This window comes from Salvelinus alpinus, chromosome 27, assembly GCF_045679555.1.
Source record: "Salvelinus alpinus chromosome 27, SLU_Salpinus.1, whole genome shotgun sequence".
Classification (NCBI taxonomy): domain Eukaryota; kingdom Metazoa; phylum Chordata; class Actinopteri; order Salmoniformes; family Salmonidae; genus Salvelinus; species Salvelinus alpinus.
This window is the reverse complement of record NC_092112.1, coordinates 24,241,121-24,253,481: the sequence shown is the minus strand read 5'-3', so window position 1 is coordinate 24,253,481 and position 12,361 is coordinate 24,241,121.

Genomic DNA, 12,361 nt, shown 5'->3' with positions numbered 1-12,361 from the left:
TCACTCCAAAGGCTCTTATTCGACCTCAGATCAAGCTAGACACCCCATTCCACCTCCCACTGCCTGTTGACATCTAGTGGAAGGCGTATGAAGTGCATGTATATCCATAGATTTCAGGCAATTGAATAGGAAGGCCCTGGAACAGAGCCTCGATTTCAGATTTTTCACTTCCTGTTAGGAAGTTTGCTGCAAAATGAGTTCTGTTCTACTCACAGATATAATTCAAACGGTTTTAGAAACTTGAGAGTGTTGTCTATCCAATAGTAATAATAATATGCATATTGTACGATCTAGAATAGAGGACGAGGCAGTTTAATTTGGGCACGATTTTTTCCAAAGTGGAAATAGCGCCCCCCTACTGACAATAAGTTTTAAGCATATCCCAGTTTAGGTCACCTAACAATACAAACTCTGAAGATAAATGGTTGGCAATCAATTCACATATGTTGTCCAGGGCACAGCTAGGGGCTGAGGAGGGTCTTTAACAAGCAACAACGGTGACAGACTTATTTCCGGAAAGGTGGATTTTTAAAAGTAAAAGCTCAAATTGTTTGGGCACAAACCTGTATCGGTTTGCCACATTTGTTATTTTGTATCGTGTTAAGTGTTCACTGTTTATCGTTTTATTAAACATGTTGAGCACTGGCTACGCTGCGTGTTGGTCCGATCCCTGTTACACCCTCTCTTCTCGTGAAGAGAGGGAAGGCTGCCGTTACAGAACCACCCACCAATCTCGGACCAAGCAGCGTAGCAACGGGCAGCAGCGGCAGCAGCAGCAGCAGCGGTACCAGGAGGAATGGACTTGGGAAGAGGTGTTGGACGGAAAGGGTTGCTACACATGGGAGGAGATCCTGGCTGGTAAGGATCGCCTTCCATGGGAACAGGTGGAGGCAGCTAGGAGAGCGGAAGCAGCCGCGAAGGGGAACCGGTGTTATGAGGGAACACGGCTGGCCAGGAAGCCCGAGAAGAAACCCCAATTTCTTGGGGGGGGGGTCTAAAGGGGAGTGTGGCGAAGTCAGGTAGGAGACCTGCGCCAACTTCCCGGGCTTGAGAGCGAGAGTACGTGTGTATAGCCCGGTGCGGTACATCCCAGCTCCACGTATCGGTCGGGCTAGAGTGGGCATCGAGCCAGGTGCCATGAAGCCGGCTCAACATATCTGGTCTCCAGTACGTCTCCTCGGGCCGGTGTACATGGCACCAGCCTTACGTATGGTGTCCCCGGTTCGCCAGCACAGCCCAGTGCGGGCTATTCCACCTCGCCGCACTGGCCTGGCTACGGGGAGCATTAAACCAGGTAAGGTTGGGCAGGCTCGGTGCTTAAGAGCTCCTGTACGCCTTCACGGTCCGGTATATCCGGCGCCACCTCCTCGCCCCAGCCCAGTAACACCAGTGCCTACACCACGCACCAGGCTTCCTGTGCGTCTCCAGAACTCTGTTCCTCCTCCACGCACTCTCCCTGTGGTGCGTGTTTCCAGCCCGGTACCACCAGTTCCGGCACCACGCACCAAGCTTACTGTGCGTATCCAGAGCCCTGTACGAACTGTTCCTTCTCCCCGCACTAGCCTTGAGGTGCGTGTCTACAAACCGGTACCACCAGCTCCGGCAACACGCACCAGGCCTACTGTGCGCCTCAGCAGGTCTGAGCTGCCTGCCTGCCTAGCGCCGTCTGAGCTGCCTGCCTACCCAGCGCCGTCTGAGCTGCCTGCCTGCCCAGCGCCGTCTGAGCTGTCTGCCTTCCCAGCATCGTCTGAGCTGCCTGCCTGCCCAGCGCCATCTGAGCTGCCTGCCTGCCCAGCGCCATCTGAGCTGCCTGCCTGCCCAGCGCCATCTGAGCCATCCGTCTGCCCAGCGCCATCTGAGCCATCCGTCTGCCCAGCGCAATCTGAGCCATCCGTCTGCCCAGCGCCATCTGAGCCACCCGTCTGTCCCGAGCCGTCAGAGCCGCCCGTCTGTCCCGAGCCATTAGAGCCGTCCGTCAGTCAGGAGCCGCTAGAGCCGTCCGTCAGTCAGGAGCTGCCAGAGCCGCCAGCCAGTCAGGAGCTGCCAGAGCCGCCAGCCAGTCAGGAGCTGCCAGAGTCGCCAGCCAGTCAGGAGCTGCCAGAGCCGCCAGCCAGTCAGGAGCTGCCAGAGCCGCCCACCAGTCATGAGCCGCCTTCCAGTCATGAGCCGCCCTCCAGTCATGAGCCGCCCTCCAGTCATGAGCTGCCTTCCAGTCATGAGCTGCCCTCCAGTCATGAGCTGCCCTCCAGTCATGAGCTGCCCTCCAGTCATGAGCTGCCCTCCAGTCATGAGCTGCCCTCCAGTCATGAGCTGCCACTCAGTCATGAGCTGCCACTCAGTCATGAGCTGCCACTCAGTCCGGAGCTGCCACTCAGTCCGGAGCTGCCACTCAGTCCGGAGCTGCCACTCAGTCCGGAGCTGCCATTCAGTCCGGATCTGCCATTCAGTCCGGAGTTGCCATTCGTCCGGAGCTACCTCTCTGTCCTGAGCTACCTCTCTGTCCTGAGCTACCTTTCTTTCCTAAGCTACCTCTCGGTTCGGAGCTGTCTCCTCAGTCTGATGGGGCCCTTTGTGAGGGTTCCTAGGCCAAGGTCGGCGGCGAGGGTCGCCACTCAAAGGACGCTAAGGAGGGGGACAAAGACAATGGTGGAGTGGTGTCCTCGTCCAGTGCCGGAGCCGACACCGCGGACAGATGCCCACCCAGACCCTCCCCTAGAGTTTTAGGGGGTGCGTTCGGAGTCCGCACCTCAGGAGGGGGGTACTGTCACGTTCTGACCATAGTTATTGTGTGTTTTGCTTGTTTTAGTGTTGGTCAGGACGTGAGCTGGGTGGGCATTCTATGTTGTGTGTCTAGTTTGTCTGTTTCTATGTTTGGCCTAATATGGTTCTCAATCAGAGGCAGGTGTTTTGTGTTGTCTCTGATTGGGAATCATATATAGGTGGCTTGTTTTGTGTTGGGGTTTGTGGGTGGTTGTTTCCTGTCTTTGCGTTTTCTCTGCACCAGATAGGGCTGTATCGGTTTGCCACATTTGTTATTTTGTATCGTGTTAAGTGTTCACTGTTTATCGTTTTATTAAACATGTTGAGCACTGGCTACGCTGCGTGTTGGTCCGATCCCTGTTACACCCTCTCTTCTCGTGAAGAGAGGGAAGGCTGCCGTTACAATAGTATGACAGAACTCTGCAGGCTATCTCTGCAGTAGATTGCAACTCCGCCCCTTTTGGCAGTTCTATCTTGTCGGGGAAATGTTGTAGTTAGGGATGGAAATTTCAGAATTTTTGGGGACCTCAGTAATGCGGAATGCTGGCCTTCTAGGCAGAGTTGCAAAGAAAAAGACAAATCTCAGACGGGCCAATAAAAAGAAAGATTAAGATGGGCAAAAGAACACAGACACAGGACAGAGGAACTGTGCCTAGAAGGCCAGCATCACGGAGTCGCCTCTTCACTGTTGACTTTGAGACTGGTGTTTTGCAGGTAATATTTAATGAAGCTGCCAGTTGAGGACTTGAGGCGTCTGTTTCTCAAAGCAGACACTCTAATGTAACTGTCCTCTTGCTCAGCTGTGCAGCGGGGCCTCCCAGTCCTCTTTCTATTCTGGTTAGGGCCAGTTTGCTCTGTTCTGTGAAGGGAGTAGTACACAGCGTTGTATGAGATTTTCAGTTTCTTGGCAATTTCACGCATGGAATAGCATTCATTTCTCAGGACAAGAATAGACTGACTAGTTTCAAGTTCTTTGTTTCTGGCCATTATGAGCCTGTAATCGAACCCACAAATGCTGACACTACAGATATTCAACTAGTCTAAAGAAGGCCAGTTTTATTGCTTCTTTAATCAAGACAACAGTTTTCAGCTGTGATAACATAATTGCAAAAGGGTTTTCTAATGATCAATTAGCCTTTTAAAATTATAAACTTGGATTAGATAACACAACGTGCCATTGGAACACAGGAGTGATGGTTGTTGATAATGGGCCTCTGTACACCTACGTAGATATTCCATGAAAAGAAATCAGCCGTTTCCAGCTAAAATAGTAATTTACAACATTAACAATGTCTACACTGTATTTCTGATCAATTTGATGTTCTTTTAATAGACAAAAATTTGCATTTTTTTCAAAAACAAGGACATTTTTAAGTGACCCCAAACATTTGAATGGTAGTGTATATATCTATAATAAACTACAACGCTATGTCTCTCATATGCTGTGAGCAAAGAGAGGTTTCACATGACTGCATTAGCCAGGTTAGTTTGGGGGTCCAGCCCAATGACGATCCAGCAAGATCCTGCGAGGTTGAATTAACAAACAGTGACGCAGCAGCATGGTGGAGATGCTTGCTATTTCAAATCAAATCAAAGTTTATTGGTCACGTAAACAGTTTTACAGTTGCTATCGCAGGTGCAGCGAAATGCTTATGTCTCTAGCTCCAACAGTGCAGTAATTTCTCGCAGGACAATGACAATACACACATTATTCAATCCACATAAGCCATTGAGAACTGGTCAGTGGAGACAAGGCATATGGACCAGTCAGAAACACCCAATGGATTAGTCCCGAGACACCAGTGTTGTCTAAGTCCATGTGAATGTAAACGTCCTCAGTCATTGTCTTTCACCCATACACAACCCCCAGATCTCTAAAGCAAACACTGCAGGTGGTTTGGGACTCCACCCTAAATGTAACCTCTGGGTACGAGCCTGTGTTAAACCAAAGCAAGCAGACATATGGTCAGTGCAATTAGGCAGATGGTATTCATTCAAGGCAAGCTTTTACAATTCATTACATCTCCTAAGTGTTTCAGCTGATTCCATTACTACTGCCTCCTAGGCTTAGGGCATGTCTGGGCTGCTGTGGCCTGGGGTGGCAAACATGTCTGTGTCATGTACAGCATTGGGATGCTTCTCACATATTATACACTACATGACCAGAAGTATGTGGACACCTGCCCGTCGAACATCTCATTCCAAAATCATGGGCCATAATATGGAGTTGGTCCCCCCTTTGCTGCTACAACAGCCTCCACTCTTCTGGGAAGGCTTTCCTCTAGATGTTAGAACATTGCTGCAGGGACTTGGTTCCATTCAGCCACAATAGCATTAGTGAGGTCTTGCACTGATGTTGGGCGATTAGGCCTGGTTCGCAGTTGGCATTCCAATTCATCCCAAAGGTATTCAACGGGGTTGAGGTCAGGGCTCTGTGCAGGCCAGTCAAGTTCTTCCACACTGATCTCGACAAACCATTTCTGTATGGACCTCGATTTGTGTACGAGGGAATTGTCATGCTGAAACAGGAAAGGGTCTTCCCCAAACTGTTGCCACAAAGTTGGAAATACAGAATCGTCTAGAATGTCAATGTATGCTGTAGCGGTAAGATTTCCCTTCACTGGAACTTAGAAGCCTAAACCATGAAAAACAGCCCCAGACCATTATTCCTCCTCCACCAAACTTTACATTTGGCAGTATGCATTGGGGCATGTAGCGTTCTCTTGGCATCCGCCAAACCCAGATTCGTCCGTCGGACTGCCAGATGGTGAAGGGTGATTCATAACTCCAGAGAACGCTTTTCCACTGCTCCATAGTCCATTGGCGGCGAGCTTTACACCACTCCAGCCGAAACTTGGCATTGCGCATGGTGAGCTTAGGCTTGTGTGTGGCTGCTCGGCCATGGAAACCCATTTCATGAAGCTCCTGACAAACAGTTATTGTGCTGACGTTGCTTCCAGAGGCAGTTTGGAACTCGATAGTAAGTGTTGCAGCCGGGGACAGAAGATTTTTATGCGCTACGCACTTCAGCACTCAGCAGTCCCGTTCTGTGAGGTTGTGAAAGTCTTCAGTAAGGCCATTCTACTGCCAACGTTTGTCTATGGAGATTGCTTGGCCGTATGCTTGATTTTATAGATTTGTCAGCAATGGGTGTGGCTGAAATAGCCAAATCCACTAATTTGTATATCCACAAACTTTTCTATATATAGTGCAGTTGTGCGATTTTGGTCACACAGGAAGTAACCCATAGACAGAGAGTTTGCTGCATTGATTTCAACATATTCGTTGTTAGAGTTGTTGTCTTCTGGTTAGATGTTAGTGCCAGCATTGAGCATTCCATAGTGTTTTCTTGTAAGATTTAAGTCTCAAGAAAACTTTCATATCCTCTTGGTTCTTGGAGTCAAATTACAACTATGCATTTTCCCCCACTACCACAAGTTTCCCCCGATTTGCGCTGGCTGTCATTTCGCAGAAACACATTCCTGTCTCCACCCAATTTTTTTTTACAGTGTTTATGGTGGACTGTTTGCATTCTGTAGGCTGATTGGGTGGTTTATGTTACTGGAAGGTGAGTTGTTTTGCTTGTTTTGATGGGCAGGTCACAGGAAGTGCTCACAGGAAGTGGTGTGGCAGACATTCCGAGTCTGGATGAGAGGGAGAGCGAAAGCGAGAGAGAGAGAGAGAGAGAGAGAGCGAAAGAGACTCACTGACTGTAACCGACGACTAACATAGACACAAACACACCCTGTCCCCTAAATGACCCACTCAGCTGCAGGCCTTGTCACCATAGTACACCCCGTGTCGTCTCAAGCCAACTGGCTAAATGGCATGGTCCCAAAGGAAGTGGGCATGTCCATGCACCCTCTCTACAAATGTTTCCTGGTGCTAACAGCTCACGCAACATGACTTCAAATAGCTTTCTGATGTGGGGAGTGCTCTGGAGTTAAGACTGTTTAGTGGCTTTATGATTGTCTGAAGAGGATTCCATTTTGGTCCAGTAGTGCAGGTGAAGATTTCAAGCAGTGGTACTGGGTGACTTTCACTTTTAATTAAGCCATTTTCTATTATTAAGGTATCTGTACTTTAACTCAAGTATGACAATTGGGTACTTTTTCCTCCTCTGATTTCAGGTAGCACCTTATATTTTCAATGGTGGACAGGGTTACTTGGATGACATGCAGCCCATAGCGAAAATAGCAAGATGTGTGATCATAAAAATGTTAATGTCTTAAATATTTCATGGCCTGCCGGATTAAGGAAAATCTTATGCTAAAGCACATTACGCAGTTGACCGCCAAGAGAAGAGTGTTTCCTAGATCCCCATTAACCACATTTGCAAGTCAAAGGTCGGGGCTTGTGAGTCACTACTATACTTTTTAACATCATGAATAATCTACGTGATTTCTAAATGTAGATATGTTCCATATATATTGAGATATGTTTTGCATAAATGCATGCTTCGCTATAAAACAAGCATTCTATTGTTTAGGCTTAGAGATCCAGGAAATCTAGTACACTGTTTCTTAGGGACGATCGTAGCAGATAGTCATGTTGTCCAACCAAAAAGACACACCAATGCCAAAGACTATAGGGTAGAAAAATAATAATTAAATTGAGTTTACTGTATCACTACAATCATTGCTTGGTTATGCATTATCTCTTAATTGCCATGTTATGCAGTGTACTATGGTTATGAATAACTTTAAAATAGGCTTATAAAGATCAGAAGTCAAACCACAGTACTGTTGTCTTATAAGCTACAGGATGTTTTCCTACTTCCTTCAAACCCCTTCAGAGGACAGGACAGTGGGTAGATCCTAAACCATGGGATTTGACCATAGCATATTGAAGATTATTTATCTCAACCAACATAACCAAACTGAGAACACCTCAGACTTTAGAACCGATGTCTCTGAAGATTTATACGTTTGAAAATGAAAATATTTGTGTCATTCCTTAATGAATGACAATGTGTAGAATGTGACAGAACCACAGTTAATAAATAGACAATGACTTATGCCGTGGATAGCTTCTGATTCACTCCAAGACACGCTTTGAAACCCTTCTAATTTGTAGCCACTCAGATATGAATAAGAAAATGTGCCCAAAAAAAGAATATGCTCCTCATGAACATCAGTGTCATTCGAGGTGAAAGGTTTTCAACAAGGCTGTCTAGGCTGTCTGTCTGTTTAGTGTCTGTGAGGATACGTTTTAGCTTAAAACGTCTTGCCAAGCCCACGACGTTTGATCAATGGTGATCCAGTGAAGGAAATTCCAGTCTGCTTCTGAAAGGTGTTAGGCATTTGGATGTAAAATTACATTCTTTCATTCAATTATGAAGGCTGTTTCCCTCTGTCAAGCAAAGTATGACTTATGCATATGTAACCGATGTGAAATGGCTAGCTAGTTTGCGGGGTGCGCGCTAATAGCGTTTCAATCGGTGACGTCACTCGCTCTGAGACCTTGAAGTAGTTGTTCCCCTTGCTCTGCAAGGGCCGTGGCTTTTGTGGAGCGATGGGTAACGATGCTTCGTGGGAGGCGGTTGTAGAGGGTCCCTGGTTCGAGCCCAGGTAGGGGCGAGGAGAGGGACAGAAGCTATACTGTTACACATAACAACAGCCCTTGGTTTGATTCATCCATCTGGTTGATATCTAGTAATAAACATGTTTTATATCTGCAGTATGTGCATTGCTTGCTGTTTATGGTTTTAGGCTGGGTTTCTGTACAGCACTTTGTGACATCGGCTGACAAGGGCTTTATAAATAATTTTGATTGATTGGTTGATAAGACCTTCCATCTTCCACAATAACATCCCAAACGGCCACAATCCTTCCAACAACATTCTATCTTCATCTAATGTTCACCTCCACGTAATATCAACATATTCATAATGTTAGCTAGTATTATTCTATGGGCCTGGTAGTTGCTACGTCCCCATAGGATGACAATGCCCGCATCCACAGGGCATGAGTGGTCGTAAGGGTTTAATGAGCATGAAAATGATGCAAGCCATATGCCATGGTGGTCTCAGTCATCCGATCTCAACCCAATTGATCACTTATGGGAGATTCTGGAGTGCTGCCTGAAACAGTGTTTTCCACCACCACGAACAAAACATCAAATGTTTTAATTTCTTGTGAAAGAATGGTGTCACATCCAATAGAGCTACAGACACTTGTATAATCTATGCCAAGGTTCTTTGAAGCTGTTCTGGCTCGTTGTGGCACAATGCCCTATTAAGACGGCAGATAGCTTAGTGGTTAGAGCGTTTGGCCAGTAACCGAAAGGTTGCTAGATCAAATCCCCAAGGTAAAAATGTGTCGTACTACCCCTGTACAAGGCAGTTAACCCACTGTTCCTAGGCCGTCATTGTAAATAAGAATTTGTTCTTAACTGACTTGCCTAGTTAAATAAATAAAAAGAAAGACTGTTAATGTTTCCTTTATTTTGAGGGTAGGTAGCAACACATCTGCCACGCTGATCCTCAACACTGGAGCTCCCCAGGCGTGTGTGCTCAGTCCCCTCCTGTACTCCCTGTTCACCCACGACTGCATGGCCAGGCACGACTCCAACACCATCATTAAGTTTGCTGACGACACAACAGTGGTAGGCCTGATCACCGACAACGACGAGACAGCCTATAGGGAGGAGGTCAGAGACCTGGCCGGGTGGTGCCAGAATAACAACCTATCCCTCAACGTAACCAAGACTAAGGAGATGATTGTGGACTACAGGAAAAGGAGGACTGAGCACGACCCCATTCTCATCGACGGGGCTGTAGTGGCAGGTTGAGAGCTTCAAATTCCTTGGTGTCCACATCAACAACAACCTAGATTGGTCCAAACACAACAAGACAGTCGTGAAGAGGGCACGACAAAGCCTAAGGAAACTAAAAAGATTTGGCATGGGTCCTGAGTTCCTCAAAAGTTTCTACAGCTGCAACATTGAGAGCATCCTGACCGGTTGCATCACTGCCTGGTACGGCAATTGCTCGGCCTCCGACCGCAAGGCACTTCAGAGGGTAGTGCGTATGGCCCAGTACATCACTGGGGCAAAGCTGCCTGCCATCCAGGACCTCTACACCAGGTGGTGTCAGAGGAAGGCCCTAAAAATTGTCAAAAACCCCAGCCACCCCAGTCGCATGGCAAGCGGTACCGGAGTGCCAAGTCTAGGACAAAAAGGCTTCTCAACAGTTTTCACCCCCAAGCCATAAGACTCCTGAACAGGTAACCAGATGGTTACCCGGACTATTTGCATTGTGTGCCCCCCCCAACCCCTCTTTTACGCTGCTGCTACTCTCTGTTCATCATATATGCATAGTCACTTTAACGATACCTACATGTACATACTACCTCAATAAGCCTGACTAACAGGTGTCTGTATATAGCCTTGCTACTCTTTTTTCAAATGTCTTTTTACTGTTGTTTTATTTCTTTACTTACCTACACACACACACACACACACACACACACACACACACACACACACACACCTTTTTTTTAAAACTTTTTAAAAATTATTATTATTAATTTTTTTCCGCACCATTGGTTAGAGCCTGTAAGTAAGCATTTCCCTGTAAGGTCTACACCTGTTGTATTCGGCGCACGTGACAAATAAACTTTGATTTGATTTGATACATGTTGTTAGACAAGCAAGCTGCTCTAACGATTGATAGCTTGAAATGGCTTCTTGGTAGCTCGTTATGAGGTTGGGAGATTGGGAACCTATCTGGGCTAGCTAAAGTTGCTAGGTGGCTAGTAGTATTACAGAGAAACAACATGAAAAATCGGAGGGGGCACATGCTCCTTTGCCCCATTAGGGCATGACGCCTCGGTGACAGACAGCAGAACTTGGTGGGTTATCTCTGTCACTGGGTTATACAAACAGCTCCTGACAAACTCCCACTTTACTTCCCACTGTGCGGGATGCATTTTGTAGTAGGGCCTTGTTTAACATGGCATAACTGCTACTGATGAATACCAAGAGCAGAGTATTGTATTGTATGGTCCTTGCTCTGCCAATACATTACAAATGATAATGCGTGACCCGAGCCAACAACTTACATGCAATACAAACATCTTTAAGAAACGTACATGATTCTCAGAGGAACAATATAACAGGGTTGTTGTTTAGCATAAATAGGGGAGACAGTGATTATTTACGATGACAAGCTGCATACCATTATTACTCCTAAATCGTTACTCCAAAATAAACTTCTCCTCCAAAAGACAATAGACCATATAAAACAGTTTTGATAAGATCAGTACACCTAAATCAAATATTGTAAATTATTGCATTCAAGACATCTTGCCAAAATCTCATATTATCTGGCAAAGCGCCTCCCTATGAAATGGTTGTCTAAATAAATCAAATTTTGCCTCTAATTAAAACTAGCAAATATTCTCGTTGACAAAATTCAATAAACTCAGTCTGTTTTTAATTCTGAGTCATTTGACGGTATTAATGTGAAGCCTCTTTCTGGCAATGCGGTTTCATTGGTGCCATAAGGAATGAGAAAATAAATCAAAACAATGAAAGGGTCAATCAAATGGCTACCCAGAATATTTGCATTGCCCCCCCCCCCCCCCCTTTCACTGCTGCTACTCTCTGTTACTATCTATGCATAAGTCACTTTAAAAACTCTACCTACATTACCTTGACTAACCGGTGCCCCCGCACATTGATTCTGTACCGGTACTCCCTGTATATAGCCTCGCTATTGTTATTTTACTGCTGCTCTTTAATTATTTGTTATAATTATTTTTTTTTTAAATCTCTTAAAACTGCATTGTTGGTTAAGGGCTTGTAAGTAAGCATTTCACTGTAAGGTCTACACCTGTTGTATTCGGTGCATGTGACAAATACAATTTGATTTAATTTCATTTAAATATCAGGACTATTTATTGTTCTGTGACATTCTCCAACTTTTTTCTTTTCCTGCATTTAAAGAAATCTGAGCCTCATTTGAAAATCCAGAGAGAGACAATTGAATGTCTAGACGGTGGGACTTTGTTGCACTACAGACAGAAGATGATTTTCAAAGTTTGCAGGGCGGTGACATCATACAGTGGCATACAGCGCAGAAGAGAAAGATATCAGAGTGAGAATCAGATCAGACAGAGTCGTGGGGTTATGGAGATGAATAGAATACAGCATGATGTTGTCAGGGAACATAATCAGGCTCAAAGCAGAACCCAGTCGCCAACAGAAGGCAGGTTCTGCTTGTAGACTTAGCATAATACGCTCCACTCTCCTTCTGCTTGTGTGTAGCAGTGCATTACCATAGTGGGCGGAAATGCCTACAATAGTTTTTTTTTTTTAATTCAAGCAATTATGGTAAATGTCAGTAATATAGTAATGTAATATTGCATTTTACTATAAGCATACCCCTCCACTCCCAACGACAGTCCAACATCAAATCACATTAGCCGGTAACTAATATTATTTTCATCTTCCACATAAGACGTCTATTGTGCTAGCGATGAAGTGCATTCCTCAGCTCCCACATGTCTCTTTCCTCCTCTCCTCCTCCTCACCTGGGGCGTGAGCCTCTTTAGGGCCGACACAATGGAGTACAGGAGTAGGAAGAGACTAATGTTTA